Here is a 20884-nt window from a genome sequence, read left to right as displayed (position 1 = left end):
CAAAATCTTCTTATCCTTACTTACTTACTTAGTTGGCCCATTACAGAACATTTGTTCCATAGACCGAACTAAGAAAAGATCTCCATTCCTCTCTGTTTTTCGCGTGACTTTTTGGAATACCGCGCCTTTCCATTTCTTCATCCACTTGTTTGCTCCATCGAAGCTTAGGCCTGCCGATTCTGCGTGCACCGCCATGTGGCATGTATTCATACGCTTTTAAGCGGGTTCATCATCGCTCACTCTCATGATATGGCCTAGCCAACGCAATCGTTGCATCTCGATACGTTTAACTATATGCATGTCTTTGTATAGCTTATATAGCTCGTGGTTCGTACGACGTCGATATTCACCGTCAACGCAAATCGGCCCGTAGATCTTTCGAAGAATTTTCCTCTCAAACACACCAAGCACTGCCTTAACTGCTTGCGCAAGTACCCATGCTTCGGAGCCATACATTAGCACGGGTAGTATCAGCGTTTTTCTTATCCAGCTCTTTAATTTGTGCCTCCACGTTTTCTACTCTCTTGTCAAAAACTTGCGAGATGTTCTGGAGTTTCTCGCTGATTTTTCAAGAGTTCTCCTCCAACTCTGCCTTCATTTGCATCATAAGTCTGGAATTTTCTTCACTTTTCCTGGACATTTCTTCTAACATTCTACTGGAATTTTCTTGTATATTAGCATCTTATTTCGCCATAATTTTACTGAAATTTTCGTCGCTCTTTCTGGAATTTTCTTCCATTTTAGCATCTAATTTTTCTTTAATTTTACTGGAATTTTCCATCATCATGGCCAGCGTTGCTTTGAAATCATCAACCCTGGCAGCTACCGACGAAATTTCCTCGACGCTGGATTCGTCCCTTTCTCATAACTCGACTTGATCCTTACTGTCGAACTCGTATGCTTCGATGTCCATTCCACGGCGCTCGAACTTTTCGAACAGGCATTTTTGTAGTTCAGCTTTGTTGCCTGTAGATGACAACTCCCATTTACTGAGCTCCTTTTTGTAGTCACTCCTGACACCAATTGTTAAGGAATTAGATTTAACTAATCTCCGTGTAGACTTTGTTTTATTTCCCGATAAGATTTATCGCAAATAAAACAGGGTTCGTTTCAGATTACGTTTCTTCAATGCTTCATTTACTCTATTACACTTATTCAAAACCGACTGTAATTACTAAGCACATAGCTTTTCCTTTATTTCTTCTTTAACCGATCTGTACAGTTCGACGTTTAAAACACAACTAATTCTCTGTTGCTGAATCCACCTGTATTTATCCCAATCTCTCCTTGCTTGGGAATTCTCCAGAGAACAGATCTGGTAACACCTAGAATCTGTGCAACAAACACACAGACGCACTCACATACATGAACGAAGATCAATACAAGTGGACAAGCACAATAACGACGTAATTATAAAACAAACATAAAGAAATTACAAATACAAAAGATAGCAAACCAAGCGGTAATTGCTTGATTAAGGCAAAACAAATGAACACAAAAGCACATCAATAAAATTTAAAGTAAGAACTTGAATAATTAAGAAAATTCTACATGGTAGTTGTTTTTGCTTAAATAAAGTAACTGTGTAGAGAGCAGTTTACCTTTAAATTGAATAATATGTATTTTCGCATTAATTTTAAATAACTAGATTTAATTATCTATATTTTCTGAATTCCTAATAATTTGTTCTTGAATTTCATTGCATATCAATTGTTTCTCCATTAGCATAATCACCATGTAATTAAATGAATACAACTATGAAATAATTTACCACTATTTAGTAAATTTAAGTGGCAACATTGTATACGATTTTTATCCGTGCTTTTGTTGTCCCTTTTCTTATTAGGCTGCCATTAGTCAGCATGAGGTTTCTTCTTCCCTTTCTGGTTTTGTCATCCTCACGAACAACAGCACGGATCACACCATTGAATACTCAATTATAATATTTGAATAAAACAATGTAAGTTGAATTTCCGAACTCTGATCCCTTTTAATAACTACTGAAGCCAAAGGAACCGTAAGTAAATAATCTTCTCCCGGACCTAAGTCCTTTCGAAATTCCAAAAGAACCTTAGTTCATCCCATCGGAACCTAAGTTCCTATAACCGTATAATATATTGTACTTTCCAAGCGTATAATTATATTCCCACAATGTTATAAGAACTATAACATTTTTCATGGTCCTTCGAGCCGGATCCACCAACGACCATCATAACAATTTCGCTGAAGCGAAGAGCGAATTAAAGAAAAGCTCCGCCAACATATGCTAGTAGAGGGGTAATGGGCATTCCAGACCAGTAATTTGATACCTTTTTACCTCCTGTCTGTGTGTGTGTGTGTGTGAGAGAGAGAGAGAGATTGAGAGAGAGGGAGAGAGAGAGAGAGTGTGTGTGTGTGTGTGTGAGAGAGAGAGAGAGAGTATTTGGAGAGCGAGGGTTAAATTTAACTGCACAGTGGGTCAAAACAACAAAAAATTACAAGAAATATGATAGGCTAAGCCACCTATATGAACGGATGAGGGGGAGAGAGCCCGAGAATTTGAGAGAGATCCACATTTTTTCGATAATATAATCAAGAATACATACATACATATGTAAGCGTTTAAATATAAGCGAGGCAAAATATGAAACAATGTTGCATATTTTACCTCCTGTATGTGTGAAGCAAAATATGAAACAAAGTTGCAAATTTTACCTCTTGTATGTGTGAAGCAAAATATGAAACAAAGTTGCAAATTTTACCTCCTGTATGTGTGAAGCAAAATATGAAACAATGTTGCATATTTTACCTCTTGTATGTGTGAAGCAAAATATGAAACAATGTTGCATATTTTTCCTCCTGTATATGTGTGGGAGGGAGCCAGACCGAGAAGTTGAGAGAGAACCACATTTGATGGATAATGTAAACAAAATACATTTATTTTAATATATGTCTGTCCGTGAGCATGCCGAATCATGATCGTAATCAAAGTGGATTTTTTCCGTCCGTCCGCCAGTCTCTCTGTGAGCATGTTCAATCATGTTCATAACTTAACATATGTATACCCAATTAATTTCACAATATTGTGAAATTCATGTTTTAGCATACTTCAGTTTTCGTATAAAAAGCAAAAAATCTTAAATAAGATTAACAGTATAAAAGTTAAAGTACAAGTGAAGACATGGCGAGCGGAGATTTAATTACTTTCTTCAATTCCTTCAACATCAAATCAATAATTCCTTTGAAGGATATGGAGGACAACAAGGATTACATCATCACCGGAGCATTCAAGAGCAAAACAAAATATGGGGAGAGAATTGTATTGAGGATAAATGACTCTATTCTTTACTTGCCAACAAGATTTCTTTCACTAGGAGACGAACATGTGAAACAATTAGCTGGTGGAGGATATGCTATCACTAAATCTACCCTGAAAGATTCCAGCGGAGCAGATGTATACAAATTAGAGTTAAAACAATTGGAAATTCCAACATTTTATTATCCACCGTATTAAACAAAAATAAAGAATTTTTATAAAATTTAAAGTTTCTGTGGCTTCTTATTTAAATTTGGGGGATATAGGTTTCAGTATGAAAATATTACTTTAGTTAGAAAGATGTCTGCGCTTAATAGGGAAGACGAGCGTTTAAAAACCTTCAATGGTTGGCCATTACCATATCCAGATACAAAGACGATGGCTGCAGTTGGATTTTATTATATTGGTATAGGAGATTTGACCAGATGTTATTTTTGTGAATTAGTTATTCATCAATGGGAAGAAGCTTACTGTCCTGTTGCAGAGCATTTACGAATGTCATACAGCTGTCCGCTAATGAGAAGACTTTATACAAACAATATTCCCATCAATCAAGATATTTTAGATGATATCCTCCCTGAAATTGGTCTAGATGTTTGCGGCACCAGAGAGTTTTAAACAATATTAGTATTATTGTTCACATACATTGCTTGCACTACTATGAATAAAATTTGAGAAAAATTAAAACACTCAAATCTTTGTTGTTTTATTTATAATCTTTATTTTATGTTTTGGTTTTTACAATCCATCTTGTATTATATCACGAATATAATACCATTTCTGTTCAATGAAAACAAATATCTTAAATACATTATTAACAGCACATTTATACTTAGAATCTATATGTATTGGACAGTTGGTGAAATAATCTTGACGAGTTCTAAGATTCATATTACTTTCTAAATTAACAATATTAGTTTGAAGATAGTTTTCCAAAAAGCATTTCTTTTCTTTCCCATTTACAAAAACGTATTGATAGTTGTTTAATGGTGAGAGAACATCCTCGATATCATTGTAGCAGATTTCTCCATCGGTCCTGTCTAATCCATTCACATGTGCTTTGGTGTAGTTGATTGTTCTGAGTGCTTCTCCATCAAGCTCCTTTGCACTATAAGGTGGTCGAAACAAAAAATGATTCGGAATAACAGAAGTTCCACACATAAATGATAGCTCCTTCATGAAAATGGTTTTATCATTTCCATGACAATATTGAAAGTCGGCAAATGCGACATCCGATCTTTGGATTAGGCACGACATCTTGGATAAGTTGTATTAGACTGTAGTGAGTAATTTTGTTGTTGGTGTATTTTATTTATAAAATCTTGCTCATTTGCAACAAAAATTTTAAGCAAAGATGACCACAGTTGTATGTATTGAAACGCTGATCTCGTTTATAATTATAAGTTGTAGCTGATCCCAAGTAACGTAAAATTTCAGCTGGAGGTTGAAGGTTCCCAAAACTATCGTAATAGTCGATGATGTTATTATTCTTATAATATGCCACCCAATGTGTGCCAGGCCCACTGTCAATATCCAAATTTACGACACCACATTCGATTCGATAAGGCTTTTTAGGTAGTTTATCTCGCATATAAACACCTCTAAAGTGAGGTATGTATTTTTTTCCAAAGGTATTTATATGTGTATCGGCAAGTGGACCTTTGGGTAGCTGTTTTATTAGTTTTTTGGCGTTTCATTTTCATCAACATAAATTCCATAGCCTTTTTTGTATGGTTTGAGATAGAGACCTTTACCCATAGCTATAGCTTCTATGGTTTTGTTGTGTCTGGTTTGCTCTTGCAACTCTTCTTTGGCTTTTTTAGCATTCAAAACGGCATTGGTTATCGCTGAACTGCCCGAAGCTAATGCATCCATTGCTCCCAACCCAGTTAGAATAGGTATGAGAGGAAGAAATCCTCCCCTTTTGGGTACCCTTATTACTCTTGGTATGACCACCTTTGACTTTTTTCCTCGGAATGTCTTTTGTATTTCTTTCCTTGCTATTTTGATGGCAGCATTAATATCAGTTGGTTTAACGCTTTTAAGGGAATCTGTTGCATTCTTTATAGCATTTTTAAATATTTGTTGACCAAGTATTTGTTTGGGTTTCTTATTACCCATCCCCATTCCAAGCTTTGTCTTTGCCTTCATTATATTAGTTACAAGATATGCGTTTATTTTTTCTCCAATGCTACTATCCTTTGATTTTACTCGTTCCCAAGCTCGTTCAGTTAGTTCACGATCAGCAATATGTCGTTGATCTATATCTTTGTTCTGTGAATAAGCAATATCGTGTTTTCTACAAGCAGCATCCAGTGGATTAACACCTCGATCTCCTCTTTGTATACGTTTTCTTAGCTTTGTACCTGGGCCACAAAATTGATAACCTGGTAGATGAAGTTCGACTGGAAGAGAGTTTATCAACTTATTTACAAGTCCTCCTCCTTTAACGGCTTTCTTTCTAATAAATCGTTTTGCGTTGTAAACAATCATTTTATACTTTTTCACACGTGCTAAACAAAATATATATGTAAATCGAATATATATATATATATATATATTATAAATAGTCATGTGTTCTTATACTAATCATTCGTTGTAAACATGAGATTAGTTGAGCAACAAGCTAAAATTACAGTACGAAATGGGGACTTTATACAAAGGAAAACCCCTCGACATAGTACTTTGTTACCCAATACTATACGAGCATTAATAGTGGGTCCATCAAACTGTGGAAAGACGAATGTTATGCTTAGTTTGATTGAAAGCCCAAATGGATTAAAATTTGAAAATGTTTACATTTATTCAAAATCGCTATATCAACCGACATATGAGTACCTAAAGAAACTGATTTTCTCTGTAAAAGGGATGGGATTGTTTACATTCACCAATAATGATGATGTTATACAACCAGATGAAATAAAACCAAACTCAATCATGATTTTTGACGATGTAGCGTGTGATAAACAAAACAATATTAAAAGCTACTTTAGTATGGGACGACATAAGAATGTTGACTCATTTTACTTATGTCAAACATACACCCGTATCCCAAAGCATTTGTTGCGTGATAATGCCAATATGATAATCATGTTTAAACAAGACGATCTGAACATAAGACATATATACAACGATCATGTGGGGTGCGACATGAGCTTTGATATCTTCAAAGACATTTGTCATGAATGTTGGAAGGAAAAGTATGGATTTCTAACGATTTCTAAAGATGATGAAATTCACTCTGGGAGAAATCGAAAAGGCTTTCATACATTTATTCAACCATAATATTATTACCAGATGTTATATAGTATATTTACATCAGTACACCTGCAACCATGGAGGAAGCAATGTTGAAACGACTTGTAAAGTCCAAAAATGTTTTGAAAAGAAAATTTCAAAGCATTAAAATGGGCGAAGATGCTAAAACTACTGAATTGACAAATACTTTTAAACCATTAACAGAACCCATAAACAAACTACTAAAGCTTTCAACTGAGAATGCCAGCAAAATGATTGCACCCAAGAAGGAGAATATGGATTCATTTAGAGAATCTTTTGTTGCGAGTACACCCTTTAAAAAATATAAACCGGAGATTAAGCTTGAGCCATGTATATTGGAGGGGAAAGAGGATAATGGAGATTATTCACAAAATAAAAAACTAGATACAGTATATGGACCGCATAAATATGAAAATGGTGAATGGATGTTTGGAGATAAACCACTGAAAATCAGTAATGAAAAGATTACGATTGGAAATAAAAATTGGGCATTTACACCAGGACTATTTGAACTCTTATTTTATCAAAACCCCAAAAAATATGATCCTACAGAACTCGACATATATAAAACAATCTTGTTGGACTCAAATGCATTTAAAATAAACTATGACCCTAATGGTAGAATCAAGGGGAACAAAGGACAAAAATATAAGCGGATAATTAAAAAGTTAATGGGGAATACTCACAGTGGCAAAGGCTTAATGACACTAAATCCTAGTAAACCCAACTATATATACTGGGACGATCCCAACGAGTTGGTAGAACGATTAAAGCTGTTGATGGCATCACAACAAGCCGAAAACAATAATCATACTAATGAGATTGTTTCGATTATCGAAGAACTGCGAGAAGGCAACATAATCTATTAAGTAAACTTTAAAGGAAACAAACAACCTATGACTGTTGACAAGTTTGGTCATCATTATAATCCAAAAACCCACTCAATAGAAGTAAGAGAAAATGTTTCGAGAATACTGGGAATTAATATTGACGAAGATAACAACCTTGACGTGCAAAATAAAAAAATTAGGAACGTTGCACCCCCAACAGAAGGAACGGATGCGGTCAACCAAGCATACATACATTCACAAATCAAGCACATACAAGAAGTATTAAACCAAAATATCATTCAGGAGTGTACTCAACTAAGGGAAGAAATATCCCATCTCAAAAAATCACACAAGGAAATTTTTAAAGTCTTATCTCAACACCCATTCAACTAAATTGCTCTAATATATCCCCCCAAAACTTGAATAATGGAAAAGCGAGGATTGGTAAACGAACTCCACTCTCAAGCACGAAGAAATTTTAAAAGACGAAGGGTTATTACAAAGGGGATCGATGATCTTTGGCAAGCTGATTTAGTTGAAATGGGCAACTATTCCAAAACAAACAGGGGATATCGATTTATGCTTACTGTTATCGACACCTTTTCGAAATTTGCCTGGTGCGAAGCGCTTAAAACAAAAACAGCAACGGAAGTATATAGAGCATTTGAAAAAATTTTGAAAGATGGAAGAATTCCAAAGAATTTGCAAACCGATGATGGAAAAGAATTTTTCAACAAGGAATTTAAAAAATTAATGCAGAAACATTCAATAAACCACTACTCTACATATAGTGTCTTGAAAGCCTCAATTGTTGAACGCTTCAATAGAACTCTAAAAGGTATGATGTGGAAGGAGTTTAGCTACAATGGAAATTATCAATGGATTGATATTTATAGAGAGCTGGTTGATCAATACAACAAAACTCGTCATCGAACAATAAAAATGGCACCTATTCAAGTAAACTCATCGAATGAGCAGATGTTGCTAAAAACTGTATATAACCACATAAAAATCTTTAAGAGGCAAAATCTTCGTGCTGGTGATCATGTTCGCATAAGCAAATATAAACATCAATTTGAAAAGGGGTATACGCCAAATTGGACTACAGAAATATTCAAAATAAGAGGAATACGATTAACCAACCCTGCTACTTATTTACTAGAAGACTACGAAGGAAATCCCATACATGGATGTTTCTATAAAGAAGAACTTTTACCCACAAAATATCCCAACACATACTTAGTAGAAAAAATATTAAAAACAAAGGGTGATAAAGTCTTTGTTAAATGGCTGGGATTTTCAAACAAGCATAATTCCTGGATAGATAAGACAAATGTATTGTAAACTTAACACATTTAAAAAAATTTTAATAAAATAAATAAAAACCTTATATAAACATATGTATATTTGATGTTTTACTTATTTCTAGAAAGAATCTTACAATGTCAACAACGTTTACTTTGACGGGTAAATCATCAATTTTACACTCAAACTATTCACCTCCTATTGAATTGGGAGAGGGTAGTTATGAGTGTTGTTTAATAGATTTTCAATCCTACAATTCCATTCCAAATGTGGACAATGATAACAATCTCTTCCATATCGGAGACAAAATTATAAAGATACCCATAGGATCATATGAACTACAAGACATTGCTCACTACTTGGAGACACAGTATAGAGCAATCCACATTAACAGATCTATTGAGATTAAAGCCAACAATAATACGCTACAGATAGAGATCTTATCCTTCCATGATCCCATATACTTTGATAAAGAAAAATCCATTGCAAAACTCTTTGGTTTCACCGGAAAAGTTTTGGAACCTGGCAAAAAGCACATTTCAAACCTTCCAGTTAACATTTTAAAGGTCAATGCCATACAAATACATTGCAATATTGTTACCGGATCATTCATGAATGCGTCGCCTGCTCATATTCTGCACGAATTCGCTCTTGACGTCCCTCCAGGCTATAAATTGGCATAGAGACCGATGAATCTCATTTATTTGCCGGTGAACGTCAAAGAAATAAGTCATCTGGAGATACTCATATTAGATCAAGAAGGCCGCTTGATAAACTTTAGAGGAGAAGAAATTACGCTACGAATTCATATAAGACCCAGACAGCCATGATTATTTACAATAAATACACCCATAAACAAACACCAAAACACATTCATCATCAAGGAGCCAAACCGTCAAGACCTCCTCTCAGCAAGGAAAATAAAGAATTTTTAAAGCTTATAAAATTAAAAGTCAAACCAAATGTCTGAAATACTCGATATTAATGAGCGCCCACTCTCTGACGAGAATATTGTGAAGAGAGACTACCATAGCTATGTTCCATATATTCAATCATTTAAAAATAACGATGAAATTCGTATAAGTATACAAAATCAAGATCTTTACATACTACCATCGGAGAGCTATCTATACATTGAAGGAAATTTGAAAAACTCAAAGGGGGTGTTTCGCAGAATGCTAAACTAAGGAATAACTGTGTGGGTTACATGTTTGATGAAATTCGCTATGAACTAAATGGAATTGAAATTGATCGTACTCGTTATCTGGGTACCACAACAAAAGTTAAAAATTGGATTTCTCTAAGTGAGTCCGAAAGCAAGGTTATGAGTAATGCAGGATGGACTCCAGATGGTGACGTTAATACAAGCTCATTCAATTTTTGTGTTCCCTTGAATCGTCTACTGGGCTTTGCAGAGTACTTTAATAAAGTAATTTGCAATAGTAAACATGACTTGATTCTCTTGAGAAGCGCCAACGATAAAAATGTATGTTATTCAACTACTGAAAACGAAGAAATTCAACTCACCATTACAAACATTGTTTGGAAAGTACAACACATTCATTTGTCAGACTATAGAAAAATCAGTTTCTTGAAAACAATCAAGGATGGAAAAACTTTACCGATAGCTTTCCGCAGCTGGGATTGCTACTTTAATCCAACTTTTGCTGGTGGAAGACAACATAGCTGGAGTGTTAAATTGTCTGCCAATCATGAAAGACCTCGATACGTTGCTTTGATATTTGAAAGAGACAACAAGCTACAACACTGTGAACTTCAAAATATTAAAGTTCACTTGAACTCTGAAACGTATCCATATGATGATTTGAATCTAAAGTTTGGAGAAAATCGTTATGCAGTACTCTATGACATGTACGCCAAGTTTCAACAATCGTATTATATGAGGGAACCACAACCACTTCTCACATATGCAAGTTTTAAGGACAACCCAATTGCTGTTATTGATATCAGTAATCAAAACGAAACTGTGAAGAATGGACCCATCGATTTAAAAATTCAATTTGAAACCACTACACCAATTCCTCAAAATACCTCAGCATATTGCTTAATTATCCATGATCGTCTGGTGGAGTATGTTCCATTGACTGGAATCGTTCGAAAAATAGTATAAGTTCTTTGCATACTTACCATTATATCATGTAAACTCAATAATGAAATAAAACACATTGTTTTGTAATTTCAAATATAAAAAGTATTGTTTTATTTTTTCAAAAAACGTTATAAATGTATGTAGTTTGTAATAGTACATAGTTAATTAGTACAAATAATGGTTTTTATGTGTAAAGTTAGTATTATTAATAATATATTGTTAATTAGTAAAACATTGTTAAAAAAGATTAATACAAATACCATGTGTAATTTCTAAAAAGTAACATGAAAATAATGCTGAAATTTTAATGATAATATGTTGAAATACTAGCAGTAAGGCAATTAATAACCAATATTTATACATTAGATTTTATTCCTTAATTTATTTTATTCCTTAATTTAATATATTTACATTTCAATCAATGTCCATTGGGACAGGTGAATCTAAATTAACCGTGTTTAAATCCTCATTTATATTGTTTAGTTTATAGTGGCCCCAAGCATATGTACTTATACCATCTTCTCTTATAAAACGTTTGTCGTCTTGATGGCTTAGAGATATTTTTGTAATTTTGTCTGTGGTTATAGTATGCTGTCTTGACCTAAATGTATACATTGTGTCATACAAAACCTTTTTATCATATAAACATTCTCTATATGTATCTATTGTATACTTTTTTATTACGGATTTTTTAACACCCTTAGATTTCTTCACATCGTCGCTATCAACTACTTTGATAGCATAGACTTTAGGACGAAGACCTACAAACTCAATCATGGTTTTTCCGTTATTTTCATCCTTCATCATACCCAATTTCTTTTTATTAATGAGAGGAATACCATACTTATTGTTGGGTGAGAAGTCTGATGTGTCAAACCTTTCCTCTATTTCTTTCAAAGTCAATACCCTATATAGATTAAGTCCTTTAAATGTTATGATGAAAGAGTCCGTGTCCATATAATTTAAAATAAAGGCGTCGCCAAATTTTGCTTTCAGAAAGTCATAAAGGAAAGCATACATTAACAGCTTTGATATTTCTAGCACGCAAAAGCCTAAATATAATGGTTTATCATATTTTACTTTTACGTTCCTCATCTGGATAGCTACCATATCTTCAGAAAATATAGAAAGACTATGGAAATTGGGTTTAGCAATTAGCTTGCTAGCTACATTTCTTTTCTTCTTGTTATTCTTGTCCTCCCACTCTGTTACAATTTTAACAGTTTTTCTCTTGTCTATATTTTCCATAGTCTTACCGTATACCGAGTTATTCAGCAATTTGAAAAAATCTTTTTCAAATGCATTTTTAGCATTTTCTCGGTGCATATTATTCTTTAATATATAGGGAGCTAACCAGGCACGTTGTGTGAATGACAAAACTCTATGTACTTTCTTAAGAATCAGTCCATGTTGCAAACATTGTTTTAAAGCAGAATAATGAATTGTGTACGATTTTTTGTCCGTCAAGTCCGCAATTAACTTTTTAGTTTTAGACCCCCCAACACATTTGTTTTCTGGACAAAAGGGTAAGTCATTATGTTTGTCATGAAGATGCTGAGGGTAATCGAGATCAACCTCTAATATGTAGCCAGTTATATTATCATCTGGAATTAATTGTATCACATTAGGATCATTAAATATTTCCAAGTCCTCTTCCCACTTGAAATTTTTTTCTGGGAGAGGTTTTGTCATTGCTGTTCCATATAAATTATTAACGTCCAAATAATATATGTTTACTTCTGGCTTGCTTTTATCATAATTGGGGACATCTTCATTATTGGCTACGGAATGTCTATTTGAGCACTGGGTTAGTCCACATCTAATAGCATTTTTACAGAAATTGTACATATTTATATCTGTAAAAAGCTCAAGCTCAACCTTGGTGCAGAGAAGCATTGCATCCCAAGATAGAGATGGAGCTGTGAAATATTGACAAGGATCTAATTTGTGAATATTCATACAGACATCTCGAAAATTTTCAAAGACGTCTGTTAGTAAGAGGACATCTGTTTTCAGGTACAACTCCATATAATCTTGCAAAGTCTGACAACGAAAATGTGACCAAACTTGTTTTGCATGGTTGTAGTCCTCTACTGAACATTCAGAATCTGTCATTTTATTGTAAAATTCTTCTATGGGTGGTAGTTGGGTATCTTTTAGTTTTTCAAATGATGAAAGATAATCATAAGGAAAAACACCTTTCCTTGTCAAGAGTGTAAAATCTTTCTCCTTAGGGAAATATGATTTCACCGCATGAAAATCGTCTTTAGGCAGATTCTTTGCCAATTTGTCTAAACTTGTAGGCATGAATCTAAAACTGTCCAGGAAACGTAGTTCAAGTCTGTTTTGTCTCTTCTTTTTCTTCTTGTCTTTTTCACATTGTCTTTCCTCCCCTACATCTTCTTCCTCTGAATCCTCTCCCTCATCACTCCATTCTTCTTCATCCTCTTCTCCTACAACAACACTACTATTGGAGCTAGTAGTGTTATTCGACTCATCATCTTTCATATAAATGAAATAAGACATGGATATATAAAGTTCCTTATTTTGAGGAATTACTTTTATATCTCCACCAAAATTAGATAATTCTTTAATAAAAAGGTGACAGTCATAAGATGAGAAGTTATGGAAAAAAATTGGTATGAATTTAGGTATTTGATACTGCAGATTACAACGATTATGTGCAGGCCCGCGATATTTACCAGTTAGGTGGCAATGATCACGAACTCTATCACCACCTAACGGTTCATCGCATATGTGGCATCTGACACTTGTTTTAAATTGTGATTCTTCTTCGGGTGTTAATGTAATCATGAGTTTAACTTTTGACAAATAGTTATTATAATAAAACTTGCAATCATTAATTAAATTTTCTAAGAAAACCTTTGGCGCGTCAGGGCCAGTATAAGTAAAGAACTTATCTAAACTAGAGTCAAAACTACATTTTATATTATAACTAAAAGCACATGGTACGTGCTCTTTTACTTGCTCTGCTTTTCCGCTGTTATTGGGTTTCTGCTCCTTATGTTTCAATACGCTCTCAGCATCAGCATATATACTAATGCCCACCCTCAGCATCTTTTTGTAGTTTCCAAATTTGAGTATCGCGTCCTTCTTTGTCTTGGGCATGCTGCAAACTACACCTCCACATTGCTTTTTGTGAACATCGAGCTCCTTCTCCTTATGAAAATGTTGAACGCAGCCGTTGCAAATGTAAACTTGTCCATGATGTGCTGTTTATTGAGATCTCAACATGCTGAAAGATACCAAAAATACACAATTATTAGTATATAATTTATTTAGCATTATTAAATGTTGATATATTACCGTGACATGTTCTTAATCCATATGTAATGGAATTTATCCCCATCGTTGAGTAAAATCAGGTTAACATGATGTCTCTTTTCCTCTTTTGTAAGGTAGTATGGACCTTCAATGGAATATCGCTCATATCCGTAAACATTTATGCTGATTTCGGGGTTGGCTTTTTACCCATAAAGTTTAATGTTAATCCTGAATCGAGACGGATGACATCCTGCTTGACATCGACTTTATATGTAGATGGTCTATCGACATGTGTTTTTTTCGGGAAACTTAGTGCCGCTACCATACACAGCTTAAAGCAGTATTCATCATTGTTTTTTATGTTTATGCATGCGCCTTTTGTTCTCAATGATGCTGGCGTTTGGATGTATTGTGACCCACGAGTTAAATTGACTTTGTTAATATTGACGTCAATTTTTAAAAGTTTTTCCAAGGCCCAACCAGAACCTCTTTCTTGAAACTCGTCTGATTTGTCGACAAGTTCATTCTCTTGGTTGGTAAAGATTTCATCTAGATCATCACCTAGGGACAGGATTACAGTCTTTGATATGTGATTAAACACTTGTTCTGTTGCTGTCGACTCTGTAGATTTTGACTGATTCTCTTTTACAGCGGTGGGCTTCACATATTGTCCCTGCAGCTCCATATTGACTTTGATACAATTTTTTTCAATCAACTCAAATTTTAAACATTTTATTATTGAGTCTTTAGCGTCTCTTAGAAAATCACGGGGTAATATTATGTCTTTAGTGTTTTCAATTTCATAACAAGTAATGTTCTGATTGAATGCACTTTTTATAATTTTTATATTTTTTTCCAAATTTTTTCTAACAACACTGCGATGATTCTCACTTCGAATATGAGATATCATATTCTTCACTGTAACGTTGCACTCCTCACATAATTTATCGGCCCGATTAATTTTGTCTATTTTAGGTGCATTCATCTGCGATACAGTTGGTTGTTCTTGTTGTTTTGGGTTCTGATTAGATGTTACAGTTGGTTGTTGTTGAGAAAGAGTTAAAGCTTGTTGTTGTTGAATTTTTGAGATTTGATTAGATGCAATAGTTGGTTGTTGTTGGGTATCAGTACAAACTTGTTGATGTTGTTGAAGTTCTGAGCTTTGAATAAATGATTCAGTTGGTTGTTGTTGGGTAACACTTAAAGCTTGATGTTGATTAATGAATTGTATATTTGTTTCACTTGATTGGGCATGTTTTGTCAGTTGGTGAAATTTTAGTTGATAACAATTACTAAACAGCTGACCACAATTTTTACAATGCATTTTTACGTGTTTTAAAAACTCGCGTTTAACATTGAAAGTAGTAGCACAATAAATGCAAGTATATTTAGCCATTTTTAAAAGCAATTAGAATTTTGGAATGCGATGTTGAATAATCCGTGACTTGTTAAGTACTGATGATGTTCTCAACAATTCCCATCAATATATAATTATTTGGATGAATCAAAGTATTGATTGTATTCCAGAATCAACCTAATCCCCACATCACACTTGACCCCCTATCCCCCACCACATGATGATCAACATAAACACATGCATTGCAGACTCAAACTGTGTAATACCCACAAAGGGCAAGAATTCCTACGAACAAAGAAATATTCTTGTGGCATTGAATACTACAGATTTGTTTACATTTATTAAATGTAAACAAATGACCTAATGCTCGTTGACAAAAATCAAATTTTTGGTCAATGTATCGATCACCAGTACGCTAACATAGAGTAAAACAATGGAAAGAATTTGTACGAATCACTTCATGGCCACTTAATGTTTACTCTTGGGCTTTTGTTGCAATATGAGAAACTCTGACATTCATCTCAACCTATAGCGGAGTTATGAAATTCAAAAGACGAACGAACCTGACCATCATCAATAATTTCGCAAACTTGTGAAATTAATTGGGTATACTGTGAATCTTATTTTCAAATTTTTGCTATTTATACGAAAACTGTAGTATGCTAAAACATGAATTTCACAATATTGTGAAATTAATTGGGGATACATATGTTAAGTTATGAACATGATTGAACATGCTCACAGAGAGACTGGCGGACGGACGGAAAAATCCACTTTGATTACGATCATGATTCGACATGCTCACGGACAGACATATATTAAAATAAATGTATTTTGTTTACATTATCGATCAAATGTGGTTCTCTCTCAACTTCTCGGTCTGGCTCCCTCCCACACATATACAGGAGGTAAAATATGCAACTTTGTTTCATATTTTGCTTCACACATACAAGAGGTAAAATATGCAACATTGTTTCATATTTTGCTTCACACATACAGGAGGTAAAATTTGCAACTTTGTTTCATACTTTGCTTCACACATACAGGAGGTAAAATATGCAACTTTGTTTCATATTTTGCTTCACACATACAAGAGGTAAAATATGCAACATTGTTTCATATTTTGCTTCACACATACAGGAGGTAAAATATGCAACATTGTTTCATATTTTGCCTCGCTTATATTTAAACGCTTACATATGTATGTATGTATTCTTGATTATATTATCGAAAAAATGTGGGTCTCTCTCAAATTCTCGGGCTCTCTCCCCCTCATCCGTTCATATAGGTGGCTTAGCCTATCATATTTCTTGTAATTTTTTGTTGTTTTGACCCACTGTGCAGTTAAATTTAACCCTCGCTCTCCAAATACTCTCTCTCTCTCTCTCACACACACACACACACACACACTCTCTCTCTCTCTCCCTCTCTCTCAATCTCTCTCTCTCTCTCTCACACACACACACACACACAGACAGGAGGTAAAAAGGTATCAAATTACTGGTCTGGAATGCCCATTACCCCTCTACTTATGCTGTTTACAATAGGAACTGTTAAGTGTTTTCGCATTTGCAAGGTGTCAGCAGAATTCTTCGCCGCCATCACTGCGTCTCCTCCGCTACCTGTTTGCAGAAGCAGAGAGCCACAACAAGTCTCTGGTTCAAAATAAAAAAGGAACAAAACAACATCTTGTGTTTGGCAACAAAAACATCTATCCCTCACAACAATTCTTCACTGTGAAATAACACAAAAACAACATCAAGAATCCATTGCAAGATAAACATATACTACTTATGGGAACAGAGCCCAACAACAAAAGGAAGATAAGTCTGCAATCAAATTCGTGTGACCAACAATTTAAAGGTTTGATGCATCTGTCGCAAATAAAACCAAAAAAAAGTTCGCTGCGTGAGTACTAATCCTCGACGTTTCAATTTTTAGTACAAAATATCAGAGTAGTTGTTCGTTTGATTCAACCCCATAACAAATCATAGAAAATTGCAAAAGCAACAACTTTTCTCTATTCAATATATATATAAACATTTTCTCTAAAACTTCATCATTTTAGAAAATATGAAAGAGCGCTTTCAGGAACATTAGCTAAAGTTTTTAACGGCAAAGCTAACTCAAAAGAATAGCAGTCAAACTACATACAACGTCTAGATGATAGCTTGTTTCCAAACCAAAACAATATTTCACAACATATCTAAAGTCATCATCCATCTCTTCCACCATAACACGGAACATCAACGTCATCTGTTAGAACTTTAAACATCAACAGTCGTGGAAACCTTTGATCATAGTTTCGAACCATCAAACCCTGCCACCAGGGAAACATTTGGAATGTTGACCATAAAACAACAGTAATACAAGAGTTTTCATTTTGAACGCAACACACAAAAGTAACAAAAGGCACCGATTAATATACAAGGAGAACCGTAAGTCCAAATTTACTCTGTTCGTTATTTTAAAATCGTATACCCAACATTGCTTTGAACGCATAACCACGTCATTTGAACTTTAACAACAACAACAAGTTTTATATTTGCAACTGTTATACTGGGTATAATAGTTTCAACTATCCATTGTACAGAAAAGTCAAATGTAAAAAGCTTTTGATCAGACTTTTAACAAATAGAATCGAGCGTTGACAACTAACCAATCGCGGTTTTTATAAAGTTTTATATACCCTAGTACTTATCAAATACGAGGTAATCTCTTACCCCAGTGATAAGTGTTCGCACACTGGTAATTAAATCAAAGCGACATCTTTTGGAAAACGTGTCTTTGATTGTTAATCTCTTTACCGCATGAAGCATTCTAAAAGCTGATCACAATTTAACAGAAACTACCGAACTGAACGTTTTGTTTGCCCAGTTGAAAGTTTGTTAAAAAGGGACGAACTTACACTTATTATTGTCTCAGCGTTGAGAGCGAATTTGCTCAAACCAACAAGACTAGTCCTTCAAAACAAATAAGATAAAAACGTTTATCTCTGAAACTTGCACTTTATCATCTGATGCTTTGTCAACAGGAATTTTTGTTTTTTAGCCTATTCACTCACAACCCTACACTTTATCCGGTTCTTTCTTTTGTTTGTGAAAGGAGAGAAGCAAATACGTTTATCTCCTCATAGATAAAATTTATATTGAAAGCTCTCAAATTTGATTGTGAATCTTTTACCACATCAAGCATTTTAAAAACGGATCACAATTCTACAAAAACATCAAACTAATTACCCAAAGATAATAATTTTATAAATATTTACCCTTTCCGAAAATCAATTGAAAATTTACGCCTACAATTATCTCAGAGTTGAGAACAAATTTGCTCAAAACTACAAACATAGGATTTAAACCAAAACAAAAAGAGATACAAGAAACTTAAACTTTATCATCTAATGCTTTTGTCAACAGAAGCTTTATTCAAAACTCTACACTTTATCTAGTTCTTTTCTTTGCCTGTGAAAAGAGAGATGCTTTACAATTGAAAAAAAAAAACGTTTGCATTGGTTTTCATGAGTATTTGATGGGAAAGCATTCTCACTGATGCTCTATGTGTTTGATTTTATCTACGCTAAAATTTGAACCACAACTATTGGAACACATTCGTTAATGGTTAGAAATTTTTTTATAATTTTTAAGTGTCTGATGCCAATATATTCTCATTGATGATCTGCGTGTTAGCTATTATTTATATTGAACTCGGAGCTACTCTTTATCTGTTTACTTTCCCTAACTATTGAACGGAGAGAAACCAGATTATAGGAAAGAATTTAGAGTGCCTAGAAAGAAGTTGTTTTTATGAGTGTGGAAGTAATCTCAGTGACACACTGTTCATTTTAAAACTTTTTCTCAACTTTTTTAAGGTAAATTCAATTTTACGATTGGTAAACAATTGGTTGAACCTCAATTCTTTCAGCACATACTTTCATCAATTGAAAATTTTAAACTCTGCTCTCGAACAGTTTGAAAATAAAATTCGTTCGCAAACCTGAAAGCAAACTACTATTAAAATTTTGTCTGTCGTTAGAAACTAGAAATCACACAACAACATTTCCTGCCTTAATTTGAAATATATATACATACATATTTTTTCTGGAAAAAAACTCTAGGTCTCTCATTTTGTATTTGCTGCACTCGTGTATGTTTACGATTTCTTCTTTGTGAGCGATTTGCTGTGTACTATTTGTATTTCTCCTTTATACAACCCACATCTTTACAACGGGTATAAGATTTGTTTGCAATATATAGCTCAGAATATATATTAATATCGAACAAATTTCTTAGACATCGAGGGTTCCCAACGAATTAAAGTCGTTTTCCCCACATTTATTTACAATTTTTAAATCGAAATGGAAAATTTACAAGGCGAGTTTATTTTTGACTCGGATGATCTGATCATGTTCACGTCATCCCTTGATAAAATTCCCATTTCAGATCATACCGATTCTTCATTAGATGTTGTTCTGCAAGATCTCAATGAAAGATGGACAAATCTTCAAAAATCGTATAGGAAAGTTTTCACAAATAATAGGGAAGATATTGATGATACATTCAAAGAATCCGCACAAGAAAAATATGCCACATGCACTAAGAGTTTTCACCTATGCAAAGCTAAACTTCTTGATGCTCAAAAGGCATTAGTTGCTCCTCCCGAGAATAAGTCTATCTCCAAAAATCCCGAACCTGAGAACAATTTCGCTTCTATTAAAGTACCACCCTGTGACACCGAAATATTTCAAGGCGGATATGAGGAATGGCCCTCATTCCGAGATATGTTCACAGCGGTATATATTGAACATCCAAAACTATCCTCGGTACAGAAACTTTATCATCTCCGTCTTAAAGTTAAAGGCCAAGCAGCGGGGATAGTTAGAAAATACAAATTGTGTGGTGAAAACTTTAATTTAGCGTGGGAAGCGCTAACAGCTCGCTACGAAAATAAAAGAATTTTGGTAGACAACCAACTTCGGACCCTCTTCAGCTTGAAAGCAATTAATTCAGAGAGCAGCGAATCTTTACAAAAATACAAAGAACAATTAACGATTGTTTAGCAGCTCTTCAATCGCAAAATATTTGCACTACAGATTGGGATCCCATTCTTGTTTACTTGTGCTCCACCAGACTTCCCCATGAAACCCTATCCCTTTGGGAGCAATCCCTTAAATCCCATAGAGATCTTCCCAAGTGGGAAGAAATGAATGAATTTTTAACAAACAGGTATGAAGTTGTCGAGAGGCTTGACAGTATTCAAGGTTCAAGACTCGTTTCTAAGAAAGTCCCAGAAATACACTCTTTTCAAACCGAGGTATTATGCAAATTAAATGCAAACTCTGTGGTGATGACCATGCCTTAAAAAACTGTACAAAATTTCTCGAAATGAATCCCGCACAAAGAATTCAATATGTTTCCCAGAATAAA

At 34.3% G+C, this 20884-nt stretch overlaps 1 protein-coding gene across 6 annotated transcripts in view; it reads right to left on the bottom strand.

Annotated features, from left to right (window-relative positions):
• The window catches only part of Ca-alpha1D (Ca[2+]-channel protein alpha[[1]] subunit D), a 1669376-nt gene that overhangs the window by 1062674 nt on the left and 585818 nt on the right, over positions 1 to 20884 (bottom strand). The gene's annotated exons all lie outside the window — the stretch shown is intronic.

Source organism: Musca autumnalis, unplaced genomic scaffold, assembly GCF_047663935.1.
Source record: "Musca autumnalis isolate F117 unplaced genomic scaffold, ASM4766393v1 scaffold_6, whole genome shotgun sequence".
Classification (NCBI taxonomy): domain Eukaryota; kingdom Metazoa; phylum Arthropoda; class Insecta; order Diptera; family Muscidae; genus Musca; species Musca autumnalis.
This window is presented reverse-complemented; position numbering and strand designations above follow the sequence as displayed.